This window comes from Silurus meridionalis, chromosome 25 (genome assembly GCF_014805685.1).
Source record: "Silurus meridionalis isolate SWU-2019-XX chromosome 25, ASM1480568v1, whole genome shotgun sequence".
Lineage (NCBI taxonomy): Eukaryota > Metazoa > Chordata > Actinopteri > Siluriformes > Siluridae > Silurus > Silurus meridionalis.
The window spans coordinates 3,085,733-3,105,129 of record NC_060908.1 but is presented as its reverse complement, the minus strand read 5'-3'; the positions used below and the strand labels follow the sequence as shown (position 1 = coordinate 3,105,129).

General features: G+C 40.5%; 1 protein-coding gene across 4 annotated transcripts in view; it reads left to right on the top strand.

Annotated features, from left to right (window-relative positions):
• The window catches only part of dcc (DCC netrin 1 receptor), a 241,742-nt gene that overhangs the window by 147,222 nt on the left and 75,123 nt on the right, over window positions 1–19,397 (top strand). The gene's annotated exons all lie outside the window — the stretch shown is intronic.

The following is a 19,397-nucleotide window of genomic DNA, read 5'->3' as shown; positions in this document are numbered from 1 at the left end:
GTTGGCAGTGCATCAGTCCACCTGTTTTGATGTTGCATTATTTGTTTGGAGATGCTTTCTTTTATCGAGCGATTTGCCCGTTCCACCATACCTGAGCTTTGCGGCCTGTATGGAACGTGAAATCTTTGTTTGATATGTAGCATTTCACATATGTGTTTCATTATCTGACCTGTGAAGTGTGTTCCTTGGTCAGACTCGATCTGAGTTGGTGTTCCCCAGATTGGCAGGATTTGATTTGCCATTACTCGTGCCACGGTGCGTGCGCTGTTGTCGCGAGTTGGAATTGCGTCTACCCATTTAGAGAATTTATCAATTATGACGAGACAATAGCGATATCCCCCCTTGGCAGTGGGTAATGGACCAATAAAATCTAGCTGTAAGAATTCCCATGGTCCTTTGGGTGGTTCTGGGCGACACAAGTTTGTACGTCCAGTTCTACCCTGGTTGATGGTGGCACATATGAGACATGTGTTGCACCATCTCTCAATGTCTGATGCCATATTTGGCCACCAGAAGTTTTTCTGTATCAGCTGTTGTGTTTTGGGAGCTGATACATGCATAATCATGGTATAATTTAATCACTGGTTTCTGGAGGGCCTCTGGAATGATGTATTTCCCATCTCTGAGTTTATATTTTGATTTTGTTTCCAGTTTATGGCCCGTGGCAAAATACCAGGATACGTTTTAATTATTGCTCTATGTGAGATTTAGTCCCTATTCTTTTAACAGAACAAGGGTGTTTTTAGCTTTAACGGCTGTTTCTATGAGTTCCTCCTCTATACTGCTTCTATAATGTCCCTGAGAATCCATGTTTCCTCTAAATTCTTATGCCCCACCAGACTTCTACGGTCTCCGGTCTAACAATGGGCATACCGGCCCGTTCTAATTTATGTGTCTATATTGGGTGTGCAAAACTTTCCCTCAACACTTCTAATAGGCAAAAAGGAACGAACTTACCATAGCAGCTGTAGGCAGAGAAGGAGAAGATCAAACCTCATATCTTCTGTGGGAATCCAAACTGAGTAGTCGCGTCGGAAAGATGTCACTCGCCTGTGCAGGTAGAGAGATCACGTCGGGGTCACCAACTTTGTAAGGCGGGAACCACCCACTGGTCCAACGACGGTTTCAGAGGCGTGGCGAAGGATTCTCGCGTTCTAATCTTTCCTTTCACATTAGATAATAAGATTTGGATTAATGTATTATTTCATTTTTGTTATTGACCTTTATCTGACTCCATTTAGATAAAACAATAAATATTTGCATAGGTTGTTATTTTACTAATAGTATAATTTTGATGGATGTTTGTCTAGTTATTCTGATTAAGCTCTGGCATTACACTCGTTCATTCGGTTCACACAGTCGCACAAGATCCTAGTATGGGCCCTATAATTAACATACTGGTCAACGGTCATAAGCGAATCAGTATTGGTCGCTGCCAGAGGTTGGACTATATGCTTGCGGCCGCTCTCTGCAAGCTCAACTTTAAACATACTTTATTTAGTCCCCTTAGAGGTGACACTTAATTATTACAATAATTATTTCTAACCACAGATAATGAATAGAATAATATTGAAATAATCAGAGGTTGAGGCTGACCCTATTTAGAGTGATTAGAAATGTTACTCTAAACGGAAATACATATTGTTAGCCTCCACGCTTCTAAGTACACTTAAACTAACGCCAAGTGCTAGTCGTATCTCTAAAATCCTCAGTTGATATTTACTATCTAACTGGGATTTAGGCCGATCCTAGCCTGATTTCCAGTCCTTACGGTAACTGCGGATGCAACGTTATTACTTGCAGTGTCAACATTTACCGAGCAACACAGAATAAAATCAAACATAACAATTTATTAACCAGGTAAGAAAATCACAATTCAAAGCCAATTTATAGTTCAATTAAAATAAAACATAAATACAAACCAATAGTATTTACATTTAAACAGGAAATATAAACCTTTCATACCTGGTACGAGACTACACACAGTAATCGTGCGGGATATCTGTTTACAGATTCCCTGAATTGTTGGTCAGTTCTCCTTAAATACCCAGATAGAGTAAGCATTATGTAAACATTATTTAGTCATGGAAGTTTGCATTGATTGGTTCTTACAGACCTGTGGGAGGCACCTCGCCTGTATACATCTGTAGTGGGCACGCCTTGTATAGAGTTATGTTTTCTTTAACTTTATTAAAACCTTTTTATTATTTGTTCTATTGCTGTGGAATGGGACCTGTGTACCAGTCGCGATAAACCTTTGTAAAGAAATGAAACATGAACATTTTCTGTCGTTATTTACATGTGATATGACCTTTCTTACACATAATCATCCGGTGTGCTGTAGAATGTTCTGTGTTGAGGATGTAACAGGAAAAGGAGGGGAAGAGGGGTCAGACACTTGTCTGCAGATCCACCATTTGTATGGAGATGTGGTGGTCAAGACCAAGGGTAGCTCTCCGGGAGCCTACTGTATTCCAGGAAATGTTCTGGTTCTCGAAAGGGGGGTTGCGGGGTCGTTAGTCCCCTGCCGTGAGTCCTGGAGGAAAACGTGTTAGGGCCCACATCCTGGCCCACACCCCTCTCGGGCATCCATGCTGTGTTCTCGGGGGGGGGCCGACCTTTTGGTCAGGATCAAGCAAAAGTCTTACAAAGGCATCGGCCTCGGTTATGGAGATGCACATTCCTGTCAGCATTGCTCTTTTCTCCCAGTGAGGCTGTCAGTGTTGTGAGGTGTGCTGATACTGACAAAAATGGTGATCAGGTTGTCTTGGTTGTGTTGTTCTCAGTGCGTGTACAGCATTGACTATTTGCATTTGCCTTGAGTATTTCATTTAGTTGATTCCTATTGTCATTCTGGCTTCTCCATGCCATACTCAGTAACTCAGTAACTCAGTAACGCAGTACTGACAGTAATTATTACAACACATTGTATTACAATGACAGTAATCTCCTAAAGTACATCGTACTAAATACCAGTATGCAACACGTCAATTTGATCCGTTTATCCATTGGATTTGCACCAAAGCACCTGTTTGACCCCTTCATTTTTAAACATGATACATCCCCCATACTTTCAGCTGCGATCACTTCTTCAGGTCGACAGTAGCCTCCTGTGTAAGAGGATCCACCATACAGATGACAATCTCCTCCTTCACCTTTATCGCCATCCCGCTGATATTTGGGAATCATTGGTACCTGTTAGGATCTTCAGATAGACACTGGGCTATTTATACCGATCCAAGGCTGTCTTTTTTGAAAAGGCCAAACCGCAGACATTAGAAGGCGAAACCCACCAAAGGGATAAGATGGGATAGTGAATAGGGGTGTTTTACCTGTTTGGATGTTTGGATTTGGGTCAGCCAGCAGTCCTAAGAGAAGAAAGACCTGCCAAATGGGTAAACCAAAGTGTGTTTGTCTTTTTTTTTTGCCACATCAAGGACAAATGCTGGAGAGTTGAGCCAAAACTTAATAAAAAAAAACAATGATTTGGAGACTCTGTGGAATAAAGTGGTGGGGTAAAGTGGTGCTTAATCCCTAAGAGTATCTCCTGGTCTCCAGCATGCCAATACCCAAACAACTCTTTCAAAGGTACAGTTTCAGACCCCAAGGTCCTTCAAACATGGAATAAAAAATAAATTAAAAAAGATGTTTCCGTGATGTTTCCTGTGGTTAGTGAGTCAGTAAAGATTTTCAAATTCCTAGGAGACACATTTTGTTTTCTTTGTATTTTCCAGAGTTTTTCTTTTCAAAGCTTTGTTCAGAAAGTCCAGTCCCATTGGGGCTATTGTGCAAAGATTGGATTAGTAAAGACACAACCAAATGGGCAACATGCTTTTGTGTACAACCACTTCTTCTGTCCACCACCTGCACATCTGTTTCTTTGTGGTATATTTATTGTGCCTCTGCATGTGGTTGTTGTGGGCATTGGTGTCTTCCAAAATGGCCAAAAGATTTTGCATCAATGAGCCTCGGCCACCCACGACCCTGTCCCCCGTTCACCACTGTTCCTTTCGTAGAGCACTTTTTATAGATTCTGACCACTGCAAACTGGGAACATCTCACAAGAGCTGCAGTTTTGGAGATGCTCTGACCCGGTCGTCTAGACGTCACAATTTGGCCCTCGTCAAACTCGCTCGAATCCTTACGCTCGCCCATTTTTCCTGCTTCTAACACATGGAGGACAAAATGTTCGCTTGCTGTGTAATAAATATATCCATCCACAGGTGCTATAATGCAGAGATAATCAGTGTTAATCACTTCACCACTCATAATATTATGCCTATGTATATTTGATTCACATTTCTTATATTATATTTAACTTCAATCTTGACTTTAATTTTACTGTGAGCAACTGGAACCCAGCAGTTTTCCTAATTGGTTCAGTTTTCGGATTCTGATGATACACACATTTACACCTTTGGTAGCCAGGGATACCACTAGTTTGGAAGAAACTTGGAAAACCTGGTCCATTTTGCATTAGCGCTTGTATCAGTGTAGGTCTGGTGTTTGGGCCTCGTTCCAATCCCAACCTCTAAAACACAGCTTTTGGACAGACGCTCATTGTGGCTAATCGATCTGTGCACCGTACACTATTTGCACCGGGCACACTGTGCACAAATGCGTCTAAAACAATGTACAGCAATTTCGGGTATTTATAATATTGTACTGCTTGGCATTTGTCGATCAGTGCCAGAAATAGTTCTTTACTAGTGATTCTTTTGATATAAATACACATTTTGTTAGTACGAATCACGTAGCTACACTAATCATCACCTTCAAGGTACACGTAGCCATACATCCTTTGACACGAATATATTTGCATGCAAGTAAGTAGAGAGAAAAGCAGCCCCTGGGCTATTGATTTTTGTTCACCGTGAATTGATAGGGAACATATAATCATGTCCAGAGAGAAACTAAAGCAAAAGATCGTATTCATGGACACGCCACCGTTAAAAGCGTTTTTTGTAAAAGACCTGTTTAGCGATGCGATTCAATTGTAAACCGTGACATTTGTTCAAAAATCGAACAGCAGTGTGAAAACCTATTTGAGTCACAGTATTTTAATTTCCCTTTTTTCTGACCCATTTTCCCGCTTTAAAAGCAACTCGACGCAACTCCAATTTCCACCAAATTGAAAAGAAAAAGTCGCTTTATTATCTCTTTCCTTCGTACACTTTCTGTCTCCATCACACCAAACGATAGGACTCTTAGCTGAGGTGTGATGCTGCTATTATTCCAGTGAGTGTCTTTGTGCATTCAGTTTGGATAATAGGCCTGGAAAAAAACAACAACCGTCTCGTTAATGAGAGCTCTCATTGTACTGTAGCACGGCCGCAGAACTGCCGCTGCTCGCTCAGCCGTAGTGCATTCAAAATGCCATGGTTAGCATACACACCCCTGCTGCTAGGCTAAGTGGGCACGCGCATTAGCGCAGCCCCCGAATGACCCGTTTGCTGAAGCTTGTGTTCTGGCAGGCATGTGTAGCCGCTCGTTCTCGGCTAAGCTAATGGCCCTGTGACGCTAATTAGCAAGGACTCTTAAAGCTAAATGTCACCCGAATCAAATGTTAATTGATCTGTCGACGTGAGGTAGAAGCTATTCAGCGTTCTGCAGTGTGCCGTGTCACGAGCGATTTACCTTGCACCGGGATTCGAATTAAGATTATGATTCTGCAAGTGTTGGTAATTTTTTAAAATATTATTATTATTATTATTATTATTATTATTATTATTATTATTATTATTATATTCCATAACAGCTCTTTCGGCTTTTCATCTAAATAAATATGTAACCGCGTCTAATGTCGCCGGAGCACAGGCACCGTGAGCTGAATTATTCATCAGGTCCTGATGTTTGTGTGAAATACAGAAAAAATCCCCAGCGTCTGAGCGCTAACTGTGTGAGGGAGCAGCCTGCTGCGAGGGAGGAACACAGCCAGAGCTCCGACTGCATCTGCAGCTCTGCTTCAGCGACTCGTGTTTATGTCTTACGCCATTATGTTTCTGGATAAGCGTGTGTGTGTGTGTGTGTGTGTGTGTGTGTGTGTGTGTGTGTGTGTGTGTGTGAGTGAGTGAGAGAGAGAGAGAGAGAGAGAGAGAGAGAGAGAGAGAGAGAGAGAGAGAATAAATGAATCACTGCTTTTGTCGACTGCTACTCAACTACAATTTGCCCTAATGAAATATCTGGCCCGGTGCATAGAGAGAGAGAGAGAGAGAGAGAGAGAGAGAGAGAGAGAGAGAGAGAGAGAGAGAGAGAGAGTGGGTTGAGAGGAAGAAGGAGAGAGAAAGAGAGAGAAAGTAAAAGAAAAAGAGAGAGGGAGTGAAGTAAGAAAGAAAGAAAGAAAGAAAGAAAGAAAGAAAGAAAGAAAGAAAAAATGAGAAGTGAGAGAAAGAAAGAATGAATAAAATAAAGGAAGAGAGAGAAAGAACAAAAGGAATAAGTTAGGGAGGGGAGAGAAAGAAAGAAAGAAAGAAAGAAAGAAAGAAAGAAAGAAAGAAAGAAAGAAAGAAAGAAAGAAAGAAAGAAAGAAAAAATGAGAGGTGAGAGAAAGAAAGAATGAATGAAATAAAGGAAGAGAGAGTAAGAACAAGAATGAATGAGTTAGGGGAGGGGGGAGAGAAAGAAAGAAAGAAACCTTTCTTTCTTTCTATCTGAGGTGAGAGAGTGTATGAGAGAGAGAGAGAGAGAGAGAGAGAGAGAGAGAGAGAGAATAAAAGGTGAAAAAAAGTGATTTTTGCTTAAAGTTTTCTCGACTCTTTTTTCAGTTTTTTTATAATGAATTTTGTTGTTAATTATAAATGGAGTAGGGCTGGTGTTTTTTTTTGTTTTTTTTTTAAACATAAGTTATAAAATAAAAGACTAAGAGAAATTATATATATTTTTTTAACATACTTTTTTCATGAATAAAATGCGTCTGGTTTAAAAGCAGGCTGATGGAGCTGCAGTTCAGTCAGTATTTTGGATTCATTTGGAAAAAGTCATCAGTACTGATATTAACATCTGATCTGATTCTGATCTGATGTCATAATAATCACAGATCTGCATTCTGTATAATATTTACATGACCTTATTTTTATCAAGAGTCCGAACGGAAGAACACGGTCCTTGAAGGCTCCTTTGGAAAGATCTGGACGGATTCTGAATGGATTCTGTATTATAGGGTTTTCAATCAAATCTACGATAAAATGTTCCATGTTGAGTCGTTCTGGTTTCCTCCTCAGAGATAAATCTTCAGGGTGCTAGATTTATCCTGGCTCAGATACGTATCTTCTGTGATAGAAACGTTTCTTGTAGGGTTTACATTCGCTCTACAAAGGTTCCCTCAGCGCAACCAACCAGAGGAACCTCTTTCTTTTTTTAACAAAATTGAACAAAAGGATTCTTCTTCAAACACTTCCAATAGGATCCTTGTTTAAAGCTTTATATAGCAATAGATTCATTTTCAAATGCATCCGATTTTTTTTTTATTACGCAGCTTCGTTTTTTTCAACGTTTTTAAAGCTATTTGTAGCTTCTGATTCCGTCTTCCGTCTGTGCAATCTCGTAACACAGGGACATTCCTCAGAGCACCTCAGCGACTAGCAAGATTCCCCACGATGCGCTATTAAATAGCTGACCTAGCGCTGTGCAAAGCTACCCCAGGATTAGCCTTCAGCAGCAGGATCTGACCAGGCCTGACCATTATTGACACCTTGACTAATTTATTTCTTCATCCATCCTCAACCCCCCCCCAATGGCAAAAGGATGGTACGGCCCTACATTCACAGGTCACAGGACCGAACCACCAGACGTTACGTGCAAATAAAGCTGACGGGATGCGCCAGAAGAAAATGTTTAAAAAGAGTCGGGAAAAGGGGGCGGGGTTTTGTTGGGCCGACCGTTGTTCATGCTTGAACGTACTTTTCTATTTTCTCCTTGGCTGCCGAGACGAGGATGAGTGGCAGGTGGAGGAGCACGAGAAATCTCTTTAGGTATTAAAAATGGCAGGGTTGTTTTCTTTGCTGTGTTTTTTTTTTTTTTCTCTTATGGCCTGCGTCACCACATGCCAAGACATTTAGGTGGCAAAAAGAGATTAGAGGCACTCAGCTTCCCATGAGTCATTCCAACAGTCAATATATTTCAGTGACAGGAAACAGTGAGAAGGAACGAAAAAGAAAAGAGAAGAGAAAGAATGATATTAACAAATGTATTAATTGATTTATAGAAGAAATTGTTTATTTAGTTATTTAGATAGATCAGAGCCCTGGTAAAGGGCGTGTCCAAGCTGCTGCCCTTTGGGCCCTTGAGCAAGGCCCTTAACCCCTCTATGCTCCAGAGGTGCTGTATCATGACTGACCCTGTGCTTTTTTTTCTCTTTCTTTTTTCTCTCTGAAAAACTTTGGAAGAAATTAAAACAGACATATGAGTATATCTATATCGGTAGACAGAGAGATGGATAGCACATTGAAATTCTTTTTTCATAAATCCCAGAGATGTAAGGAAGCTGTGACCAGGAATGTTGAAGTGCCCCTGGAGAACAGAGGGTTAAGGGTCTTGCTCAGGGTCTTCAAGAGTGGTACAGTAGCTTGGCAATACCAGGGTTTGAACCCCCGACCTTCTGATCAGTAACCCAGAGAGCTCCCACTTCCACTTCACGTAAAGGCTCTACGCTCTGGTTTCTGCTTTTCACTATTAAAGTTGTGTCCCCATGTCTTCTGGGAGCTCGGCTGGGACCGGAGTCAGGAATTTGGTCTGTTGCCGTGGCAACATACACCTCGATGGATCTCAGTTTCATAGAAAAGATCTTCTCAGTTCCCTACAGGGCTGGAAGAGCTGAAGGGAGGATCCTCCCCATCCTCTCAGAGCATAACATCATATCCCTTTTTTAATGGTCTCTCTCTCTCTCTCTCTCTCTCTCTCTCTCTCTCTCTCTCTCTCTCTCTCTCTTTTCCTCTCCCTGTCCCTCACTCCCTCTCCAGAGCTTTGTGCTTCTTCACCGCTGTGTTGCTTTCACCAGAACGGATAAATCTAGATTAACTCTGACGTTCTTGTATGTTCAGGCCTGCCATCAAAACCACAAACTGAATAACGCTCACGCTGACGAATAAAGCTTCATGTCATCACCGGTTACGAAGGATTTAGGGGTTTGACTGTTTCACAACGTAACAGCAAGCCGGGTTTTTGCTGAAACGGGTGTCATCGCATGATTGACCAGTCCTGCTTGGCTTCTCGTTGCTGTGCTGGTTAAGCAGCGCAGGGCAGTGTGGGCCAATGAGTGTTTAAATGCACGCTTTTACACTGATACCTTCATCCATATCGTGTATATTTGTAATACAATCACCAAGAGCTTGTCTTTTCTTTGCAACAGCACATTTTACCAAGAATAATCATTTGCAAAGTTTTTCCACTCGTTCCCTCGTGGTGTCAGACTTCGTGTTTGCGTGCAGCCTGCAGGTGAAATGTAGAAATGTGTGAATATCAATGGAAAGCGATTCATTACCACCTGGTTTTGTTTTTACATCTGGTAGTGTCGTTTTTTTTTTTTTGTGGGCCTGTATAATTAACTGTTCAAAACTGTCTGATGAATCATAAAAACTTTATGTTTTTAAATGGTGCAGGATGGAAACTGATGGAGCAAACAAACAAACTCTATACATAATAACGTGACATAAATCTCCAAAGAAATAAATACGACTTCTGGCCAATCTGGTTCCTTCACCGACTAGTAATACATTTGCATTTGTCAACATCTTATTTCACCATTATGTCTGATTTGAACATTTTGACTATAAATCCATGGTTGGAATCATCAGAGTCAGAAATTAGGATCAGAATACTGTATTTCTCCCCCAGCCTGTATGTATATAATAATTTATCATGTTCTTTAAACGATGTATTTCATCCAAAACCGAATGCTCAAGGGGAGAAAGAATTGTCCAAATGAAACATTGTTTCCGCGACTTTCAAGAATTTATATTAAAATGAAAGCAATTTAAAAATAAACAGAAACAATAAAATGGAGGAAATAAGAAATTCCTCTGTATTTTATTCGACAAAATTTCCTACTTTTCCGCAGCGTATAAAGAACGATCTCGGTGCAATTTGACGGCGTCTGTGCAGCCTTTTCACACCAAACTTGGCTCTATGGAATACGTTATACTTTGTCATGTACTTTATCTCTCGTGTGCAGTTCTTTGCAGTGCGGTTCTGTATGAAACCTAAGAAAGGATAAGGCTGCTTTGTGCTTGTAAAGCACTGGCACACCTCACTAAAGCTTTCCATCACCTCTGGCTGCTGTTCTGTGCCTCGACCGTGGTCTCTGCTTTTCCCTCCCCGGATTAACCTCGCGCTCGGGTTGGCATACGATTGTTATTGGAAAAGACCGCCCCCAAATTTACGTCTCGTACATGCGCAGAGATGAGACGACGGGCGAGCGAGGCGTGTCGACGGAGAGATTACAGCCGCAAAGAGGAGCAATCCCTGAGATGACAATGTCTCGATATTAAAGAATGATTTAACATAAAAGCAAAGGCAGGAATGATTTACATACTGATCCCAATCACCAACTTCCACATCTACGTTCAAACATCTGCGTTATTTCCCTTTTCTTCGTTGGTGCACGGAAATAAAAATGGCGTTCATTCAATTATTTTTTTTCTGAAAATGAAAAACAAATTGTGAAATAATTGTAATATATTGCCAAAAGTTTGCGGACATCTGGTCATAAGTATATTCAGGCTAACTTAGATAATTTTGAAAATCTGTAGAATAAATGGTCTGTAATGGGTTTTTCAAAACTGTTCATCCTTCTGAAGATCAACGTGGAGTCAACTGAAGTTAGGTTCGACAACTTAACAGCCCTATTTTGACATTTCATACTCACACCCATGAAGAGGACATAAAATAAAAGGAACAGACATTGTGAATCAGACATTGAAACCCCCATGTAACCGAAATGGAACGATCCTCGTTTCATAACACCTCTGTTGACTGTGAGATTGGTCATCATATCAAAGCATCAAATCGACTATTCAAGGTCACTCCTAAAACGTAGGAGGCAAACGTTTGTCTGGACGGGATTTTTAGGAAGCTATTTAATTTATCATGTATGTGCTAATGTGAAGGATTTACTTATTAATTCATTCATATCCAGTTTAATAAATGAGACCATCTAGACGCATCTACACCCTAAGCAGCGTCTTCACTTCTGAATAAACACTGAACACTTCCCTTGTTTATGCCTCGCTCCAAGAACTCATTCTGCATTGCTTCCAGCGTAGAACCCAGTATCACTCCCTTGTCTATAATGTTCTTTATTGACGCTCTAAGCATCACTCTTAGTCCTGCATTTGTCCTGAGCATTCCTCTCATTACACATCGCTCCCAGGGTTGTGCCGGCGTTCTGCTGTCAGTTTGCAGATTCCGAGACTATGATTGAGCTCCAGGTGGTCTTCTATCTGTCTTTTTGACATCCGGTGGCATGGGGTTTCCACCCGATGCCCGACTCTGAAATAGAAAACAGAACAGAGTCAAAGTCCAGACACTCCCTCGTTCCTGCAACATGTCCTCCTGGATTGATCTGCCATCTCTGCTAATGACCATCCTCCACACCTCCACCCCAACATCTCTGCTCTTTCCTTCCATTAAAATTGTATTTATCTCGGGAGCTTTGGGCGGGCATGATGAAGATCGTCCCCGCGGTCACGCCGCTTGAAACACGGAGGGAAAGAAAAACATTTCTCCCCTCCCCAGATGTTCATTTCATCCTAATTTCATCCCCACACCTTCCACATGTATTGATCAAAGGAGTGCACATTCCCGTTTCACGTCCTTTACTACGACACATCACAAATTGATCTGGTTTTTTTTCTTCCCTTTTCTGCCCAGTCCAGAAAAAAAGAGTAATGCTGGTGGTGGGAGGAGAGAAAATTGAAAAGAGAATAGATGCACCTTGAGATAAGGGTTCGAAGGCTTGTTTTTTCTTCCTAGCTTCCAAACAATGCGGAAAGCAAAGATCGGAGATAGCGGTGAAAGGGAAAAAAACAATCCGTGGGTGTGTGCCAAGGATTTTTGTCTATTGGAAGGCATATAGAACGTGCACTTTCCATCTCCTATAGCATACCAATATGATGTGACCAAAAATAAGCTCAGGAGAAAAAACTCTGAGGTAAAGAATAAATAAAAAATGTTTGAATGAGTGAATGAATGAATGAATTGCGAAATTCTCTATAATTGTTGTATGATCTTCAGCGCAAACTTCTTTCACTGAACTTGGTCTTTGATTATTGGTTTAATCCAGGGGTCCACAAACTACCAGCCGTGGGTGGAAAACATATAGTATAGAGTACTCATATAGTATCTGTAATAAAGGTTGGCTTTCAAACTAAAATTTCCTTTAGTTATTGATGGAGGTCGAGGCAGCGATAGTTTTTCCGGCTTCCAGTCCACTGTCATTATGAGAGCGGCCTCTAGGGGCAAATCACTGACACCACGTGCACAGAGAGCGCTAGATTATATTTGTAATTTATTAATTATATAATTAGATTTATTAATTCATATATTTATTTTATTTAGCACATTTTCATGATCCAGTACTGTTTTACATGGATTATGTTTTTGTTTTATAAAGTATCAATATAACAAATTTCGAAAACTTTTCTTTTCGCTTAATTAATCGGTTATCAGCAAGTACGATCCAACCCTGCTATCGGTATCAGTAAAATCCACTACCAGTCGAACTCTAGTTATTAATCATTACATAATTATTTATTAGTTTCACCCTCCAGCCAAATGCATATGCATAAGCAAGCAAATGTTTTGATTTCAGTGGCAATAAATATGAAAGAAGTGTCATTAGAATAGTTATAATGCTCTTTTAACAGGTTATATATCTTTTAAAAGGTAATGCTCAAACTAATCTAGCATTATAAGGCATAATAAATACATTTAAAATCTCCACAATAATACTGCTACTCACTCCGGCCAGTGTAATTTTCTGTGTTGCAGACCCACCCGGCCCCCTGTTAAAGAAAGGAAAAATGATGTGGCCCTCACAGATAAAAAGTTTGGGGATCCCTTGTTTAAACCCCACAGTACCCATAATGCCCTGCTGATAGTGGTTCAGTGAGATTTATCCCTCACTTCATTCCTTCTCTTCTGAAAGACCGCGATGCAGATCATTAACAGTTCCAAGTCTCTAAACACATCACTTATATTTCATTATAAAAATATTAAATGTGCTTCAGGGTGGATTTTTCTTTTTTTCCAGCATTAACAGATTCCAGATTACGCATTTTTGCATGAATTTCCCGCTGAACTGCAATTAATCTTCTCCTTTTTTTAACACTTGGTTGAAAAATTCTCCCTCCCTCCCTCCTTCCATCCCTTATTCAAAATGAAGTCAAAGTTTATATTATCCCATTAGCCCTCAGAGGCATCCCGCGGGACGGATTAAGCAGCACCGTTCTGAAGATGGAAAATGTAATCATGTTCATCTATATCTGCCCCCTTTCCGCCCCGCCCCCCACCCCAAGATTAATAGTTGTTTTTTTTTGCATCACCTATAATGGCCGTAGGTTATAACCTGATATGTCCTGCCTGCTGCTCTGTCGATGGACGTGCCGATGGGGAGGTCATCGAGGTCGGCAAGAACTTGACAGCTAGAGAAAAACGAGCAGGAAGAACAGGACCGAACACTAAACACCACAGTCAGGGACAGTAAACCTTCTGGGAAAATCTGAGCAGAATGATTGTTTTAGCAGGTTTGATTGTTTTAGCAGGTTTCATAAATCAATCAATATTAAGTATCCAGAACATTAATCAGCGCATTTTTAAGAATGTGTGTGTGTTGTGCAGGATGTTAATGCACATGGAGGCGAATAACCACCTGACAATTTACACTGACATTTACGCCACATCCAGAGTGACTCCCAATTATCTTATTTATACAACTAAACAATTGAGAGTTAAGGGCCTTCCTCAGGGGCCCAGCAGAGGCGGTTTGGAAGTCTTGACCTCAATGAACTCAATGAGGCCGATGCTATTCACATCTCGATACATAGCCAACGATACGATACATTCAAGATACATATGAAGCAGCTACCGATATTATACATTTCGATTCATGCCTATTACGGTGCAGTGCGATTCGATTCAACACAATACGATACAATGGAAAAATATGATGATCCGCAACTCAACGTAGTACAGATAGTTTGCTTTTATTTCTTTGATTCAGACAGACAGCAAATCATAAGTGCCTCTGGACTTCTAACGCATGGCCCTTTCAGAAACAAACCTTTGTAGTGCAAAAAAAAGAAAGGAAGATGAAATAAACCAGACGTCCTTGTTTCCTGTTCTGTCTGCAGGAAGTTACAGCTCTACCTCTGCCATGTTAATCTGTATTCTGTGTGACTCTAGTACACCTCGGTCTCCGTAGTGTTGTGATCCGTCATATTCAAGTAGCAGCAGCTGAGAGAACGCACTTGAGAGACCGTTTAGCGAGGAGAAATCGATCTACATATGAAATACTGGTTCACAAATTATCGGTCACTTTCTACATAAAAAAATCTAGCGCATTTACTCATAATTATATATAAATAAATCGTTTTTTTACTGATTCAAATATGTTAAAAATATACAAATGGCAATTTTTTAATCGATGCATCACATCATTAACTTTCATAAATCTTACCATCCCTAGTCCCTATGTTTACAGTTGTGTATAAGGCAGATCTTTCATTGGTCATCTAGACAGGAGATTAACCTACATATTTAATGCTTTGATCCTTCCAGCCAATCAGAATCAAGGATTGACCATTATTCACCACAGAGTTCCTGAATTCTCGATTCTGATTGGTCAGAAATGGTAATAGCAACATTTAACTACCAGTGATGTAATTGAATGATGTGAAAATTGTGATTATCTACGAATGCATGCATATTTAAAGTTTATTAAGTTAAAGTTTGTCATTTGTGCTCGAAAAACCACTAAAGTGTCACAATGCTAACATGTGCTAGCTACCTTTCAAAAAATCTGACCTAAAACGCATTGGGTTTTCATTTGGAACCCCAGAAAGCGAACAATGCTGCGAAATCTCAGCACACTGCATATTTTCCTTGCAATAAAAAGCTGCCTAAATGTGCTCCTGTATTTCCGACTGTCACTCAGCGCAGCATTTTTTCCCTGTGCTTGCGTTCGGATTCAGAGAGGGAGCCCGAGACAGGAAAGCACGAGGCATTTGAAAATAAGCAGCATGGAGAGCAGCTGGCTTTTGGTTTTTGATTATCTGAAATGCAGAACGGATTCCCGAGACAAGCTGTTTCGGCGTTCCTTACGCTTCACCATGTTAGCCACAAGCTTGTGAGAAATCGTGACAACACGTAGCCCTGACTACAGATCTCGACTTTGTGTTGGAGGGCTTGCTGAATGATTTTAACTGTTAGCATGACGGGCAAAAGTGTAATGCTAATATTGGTATATTTTATAGTTCGAACTGCGACGTGATCTTAGGTGACATGACTTGAAGCGTTTGATCGATGCCACACGTTTTTGGTTCGTATTACAGTCGATTTTACGCAGTAGGTTTTTTTGTCATTACCGCATTAGGGACAAATTGCCATCTTTTCATCCAGGTACCTAGTGCTCTCTTTCTCCACAGATGAACAATAATGAAGCTATTCCGGCTATTCTCATTTCTCTAAATGGCTGCATTTCGAGCCTGTTCATGTCATCTTGTATATTTTGTTCCCTCAGCATGCTCTAATTTGAGACAAGGAAACGAAGACCAGGGGACATGTGTGTGCATATGTTTATCAGAGTAATGTAGATGAGACAGCATTTAGCAATACAAAGACTTTATGAAGTAGTGATGCAGAGAAAGAACGAGATTATATATATATTCATGATGAGCACAAAAAAAGGAGGAAGATGGAAGGAAGGAAGAAAAGCCTAATGGCTGTCGAAACTACCATTTGTGACTAATGGGCTCTTTAACCTGAAGTACTTAATTGGTTTCAAAGCACTTTAAAGTACATGAGCCATACAACAGTGTCTGATAAGAAGAACCTCATTTCAATCAAAGATTGTGTTTTTTTTTTTTTTATCCATTCACTTTGAGGTCACCTATTTGTTAAATTACTCGGTCATTTCCTCCCACTAACGAGCATCACAGGCTAATCCTTACTTAGCGAGCTTCCAGGGATCTATAAAGTTTGTAAAGTTTTCTCTAGCCAAATAAGTTATTTTAAAGTGCTTTTTTCTTTAACAATAAAATAAGTTACAGTTTCAGTACAATATAAAATTATAAAATAATAATGTGCAGAGTAGCATGATGCTAACTCTGCTCATTTTGGGCTGTCAGTGAGTCCAAGGAGTAGAAATCAACCGATATTGGATTTTTTACTGATAGCCAGTGTGGATCGTACTTGCCGATAATGGATTAATCAATTGATTTTTTAATACTGGATAAACAAACATAGCAAAACAAACAAAATAGTATTGAACTTCATTACAAAAAGGATAGAAAAACAGTACTAAATAATAAAAATGTGCTAAATGCATATGCATTTATACATATGAATATAGTAACTAATCAATAGAATTATATAATTAATAAATTATGAATAATAAATTTAATATTGCATTCTCCGTGCAGCACAGTCTCACATAAAAACAAGAAGCACATGGTTTCCGTGATTCACTTTTAGAGGCCACTGTTGTAAAGGTGGCAGACCCGAAGCCAGAAAAACGAAAAAACAACCCAAAAAACAAATAAAAACGATTTTTTTGGATATTTATAATTTTTAGCCTATAGCCGATAGTTCCAGCAATCAACCATCCTTGCTGATTAATCAGCAAAATTGTTAAAACTGTAGAAAGGGAGATGACACAGTTTCCTTTCATTATTTAGTCTCTGGTCATTAGCTAGCAGTTAGCTAACTCAAATGCCAGAAAGTTAGCGCTACATGAAAAATCAATTCACTTTTTTCCCAATTCTTTGGCTATGCATGAGAAATCTTTAGATATGTAACCAAACCATAAAGCATATCAACAAAAGACAATAGATTCTTTAGCCCTACCTGTCTGTACTTTATAGATTCTTGGACCCGAAAACACAATAAGATGACATTTGCGTTCTTTGTGAAGCAGACTTTGTGCTGGTTTGTATTGGCTGCATCCAGTTTTCCGTTTGTTTTACCTCCAGCTAGCGCTGTGACATAATCATAATTGGACAAACACTACAGTTGTGTCCCATCTCTAGCCTGGACTCTTAAGCACATCCTTGTCATATTTACATTGAAAATGCTTTACATATTTCATAATATACTTTGCGGATCCACTTAGCAGAGCCTCCATACTTAATAATGTCTTGAACTAAGAGATTTCCAGCAACTTTAAGTCCTCCCATTAAATCCAGCAACTATTGTGGTCACTTCGTATTCCTGTTCTATACCAGCAAGACTGAAAGCTTGTTGAACTTTTCCACATTCAGATGTCATATTCTGTCTTGGAAATCTGCACATTCTTTTTTTGCTTATTTTGCTGGGCCAGGCTTTTAACAGCTTGCAAATAATTTGGCACAAGTGGAGAAAATTACCTGGTTAGATAATCCACCTGGTGCCGATAAAAAAGGATGTAGTGCTGATTGCGTTAAAAAAATACCTTAGTGTTTAATAATGAGGCAGCAATTGGAGGGTACAACAAACACTTTTGGTTGAACAGCCGATATTATAAGGGTTTATTGCTTATTATCGACTGTGAAAAGAACCAGAAGGATTGAGGGCAGCGTTAAAGCGAAGCGTCAAGCTACACAGTATACAACGGTATACATCGATCAGGCATAACTTTAAGACAACTTACATGTGAAGTGAGTAACCCTGATAATCTCTTCATCATGGCACCTGTTAGTGGGTGGATATATTTATTAGGCAGAAAGTGAATTTGTCCTCAAAGTTGACGGACAGGAAAAATGGACAAGCAAAAGTTTGACCAGGACCAAATTGTGATGTCTAGACGACTGGGTCAGAGCATCTCCAAAACTGCAGCTCTTGTGCGATGTTCCCGGTCTGCAGTAGTCAGAATCTATCAAATGCACTACAAGGAAGAAACAGTGGTGAACCGGCGACAGGGTCATGGGCGGCCGAGGCTCATTGATGCTTGTAGGAAGCGAAGGCTGGGATTTGTGTTCCAATCAAAGACGAGCTCCTGTAGCTCAAACTGCTGAAGAGGTTAATGTTGTCAATGCTTGATGGGTCTGGACTGTTCTGGCAGCAAAAGTGGACCAACACAATAATAGTCAGGTGGTTATAATGTTATGCCTGATCAGTGTATAAATCTGTTGTCGATGGACACCTACTGAGATTCCTCGTCAGTTTCCGATTGTGCAAAGCGGGCATTGCAGCATTGCAAACCTCGACTAACTCTGTCACACAGTGTCACAGGAGACATCATCAGTAAATGTTGTCTGCTTTACCAGTGTGGACTAGCGGAGATACCGTTTAAGTTCGAGTGGACACACTTGTTATCCGACTGCTCCTCCACCTCGTGTGGGATTTGTTGTTTCACCAGACATCAGACAGCTCGAGAGTTTGTGTTTGCTGGGTCGTAACACTCATTCCCCAGGCGAGAGTGTGTGAACTAGTGTGTGAAGGTAGTATCTGACATGGACGTGTCTGCTTGAGGGAGCATCATTGCAGGTGTGAAAACATAGTCTAGGGGTTTCAACGCCAATGCCATATACACACTAACTCTACAAACTGTAATGTCTGTCCATGGTCCATTGGCCCACCACTGAGAAGATATTTCGCCGATGGACCCAGGAACCTCGGCATCACTGTTGCCCCACTTGATATATCTATACCACCAACTGACATCGTACCAAATAGAAAACCGTGTCAGTTTTACTGCTAATAATATCAGTAAAATGGTAGTACCAGGCGCCCCAAGGGGGGGTGATGAGTTGTGCATAGCAAGTGAGCTAATATGATTAGCTTTTATGAACACTAATAACTGAAATCTTCTCCTTTGGCTGACATTTTTATCCATCTTGTATTCTGGTGCACATCTGTATTCTCTCGAACTCTCATTCCATTTCTGTCTGGTTCCCACTGGCCTTTCTGTATTGTGAGGGGCTACGGTGAACGCAGTGCATTGTGGGTACAAACACGCCACCGCGCTCGTCATTCATTGCTAATGTCGGCATGCTCGCCTGCGCCGTGTGCTGCATTGCTGAGTGGGCTGTGTCTTTTTGCTGAGTTCTCCATGCTTTCTCTGTGACTTTGTCTAAGTACCCTAATCTTTGATGAGTGAAGCCTTTCTAGTCTGTGATCTTCCTTATCTTTCTTCTTTCTTTTCCTCCTGGTCTGTTTCTTTCTCTCTTTTTATTTCTCTTTTCTTGTTTTCATTCCATTGCTCATCG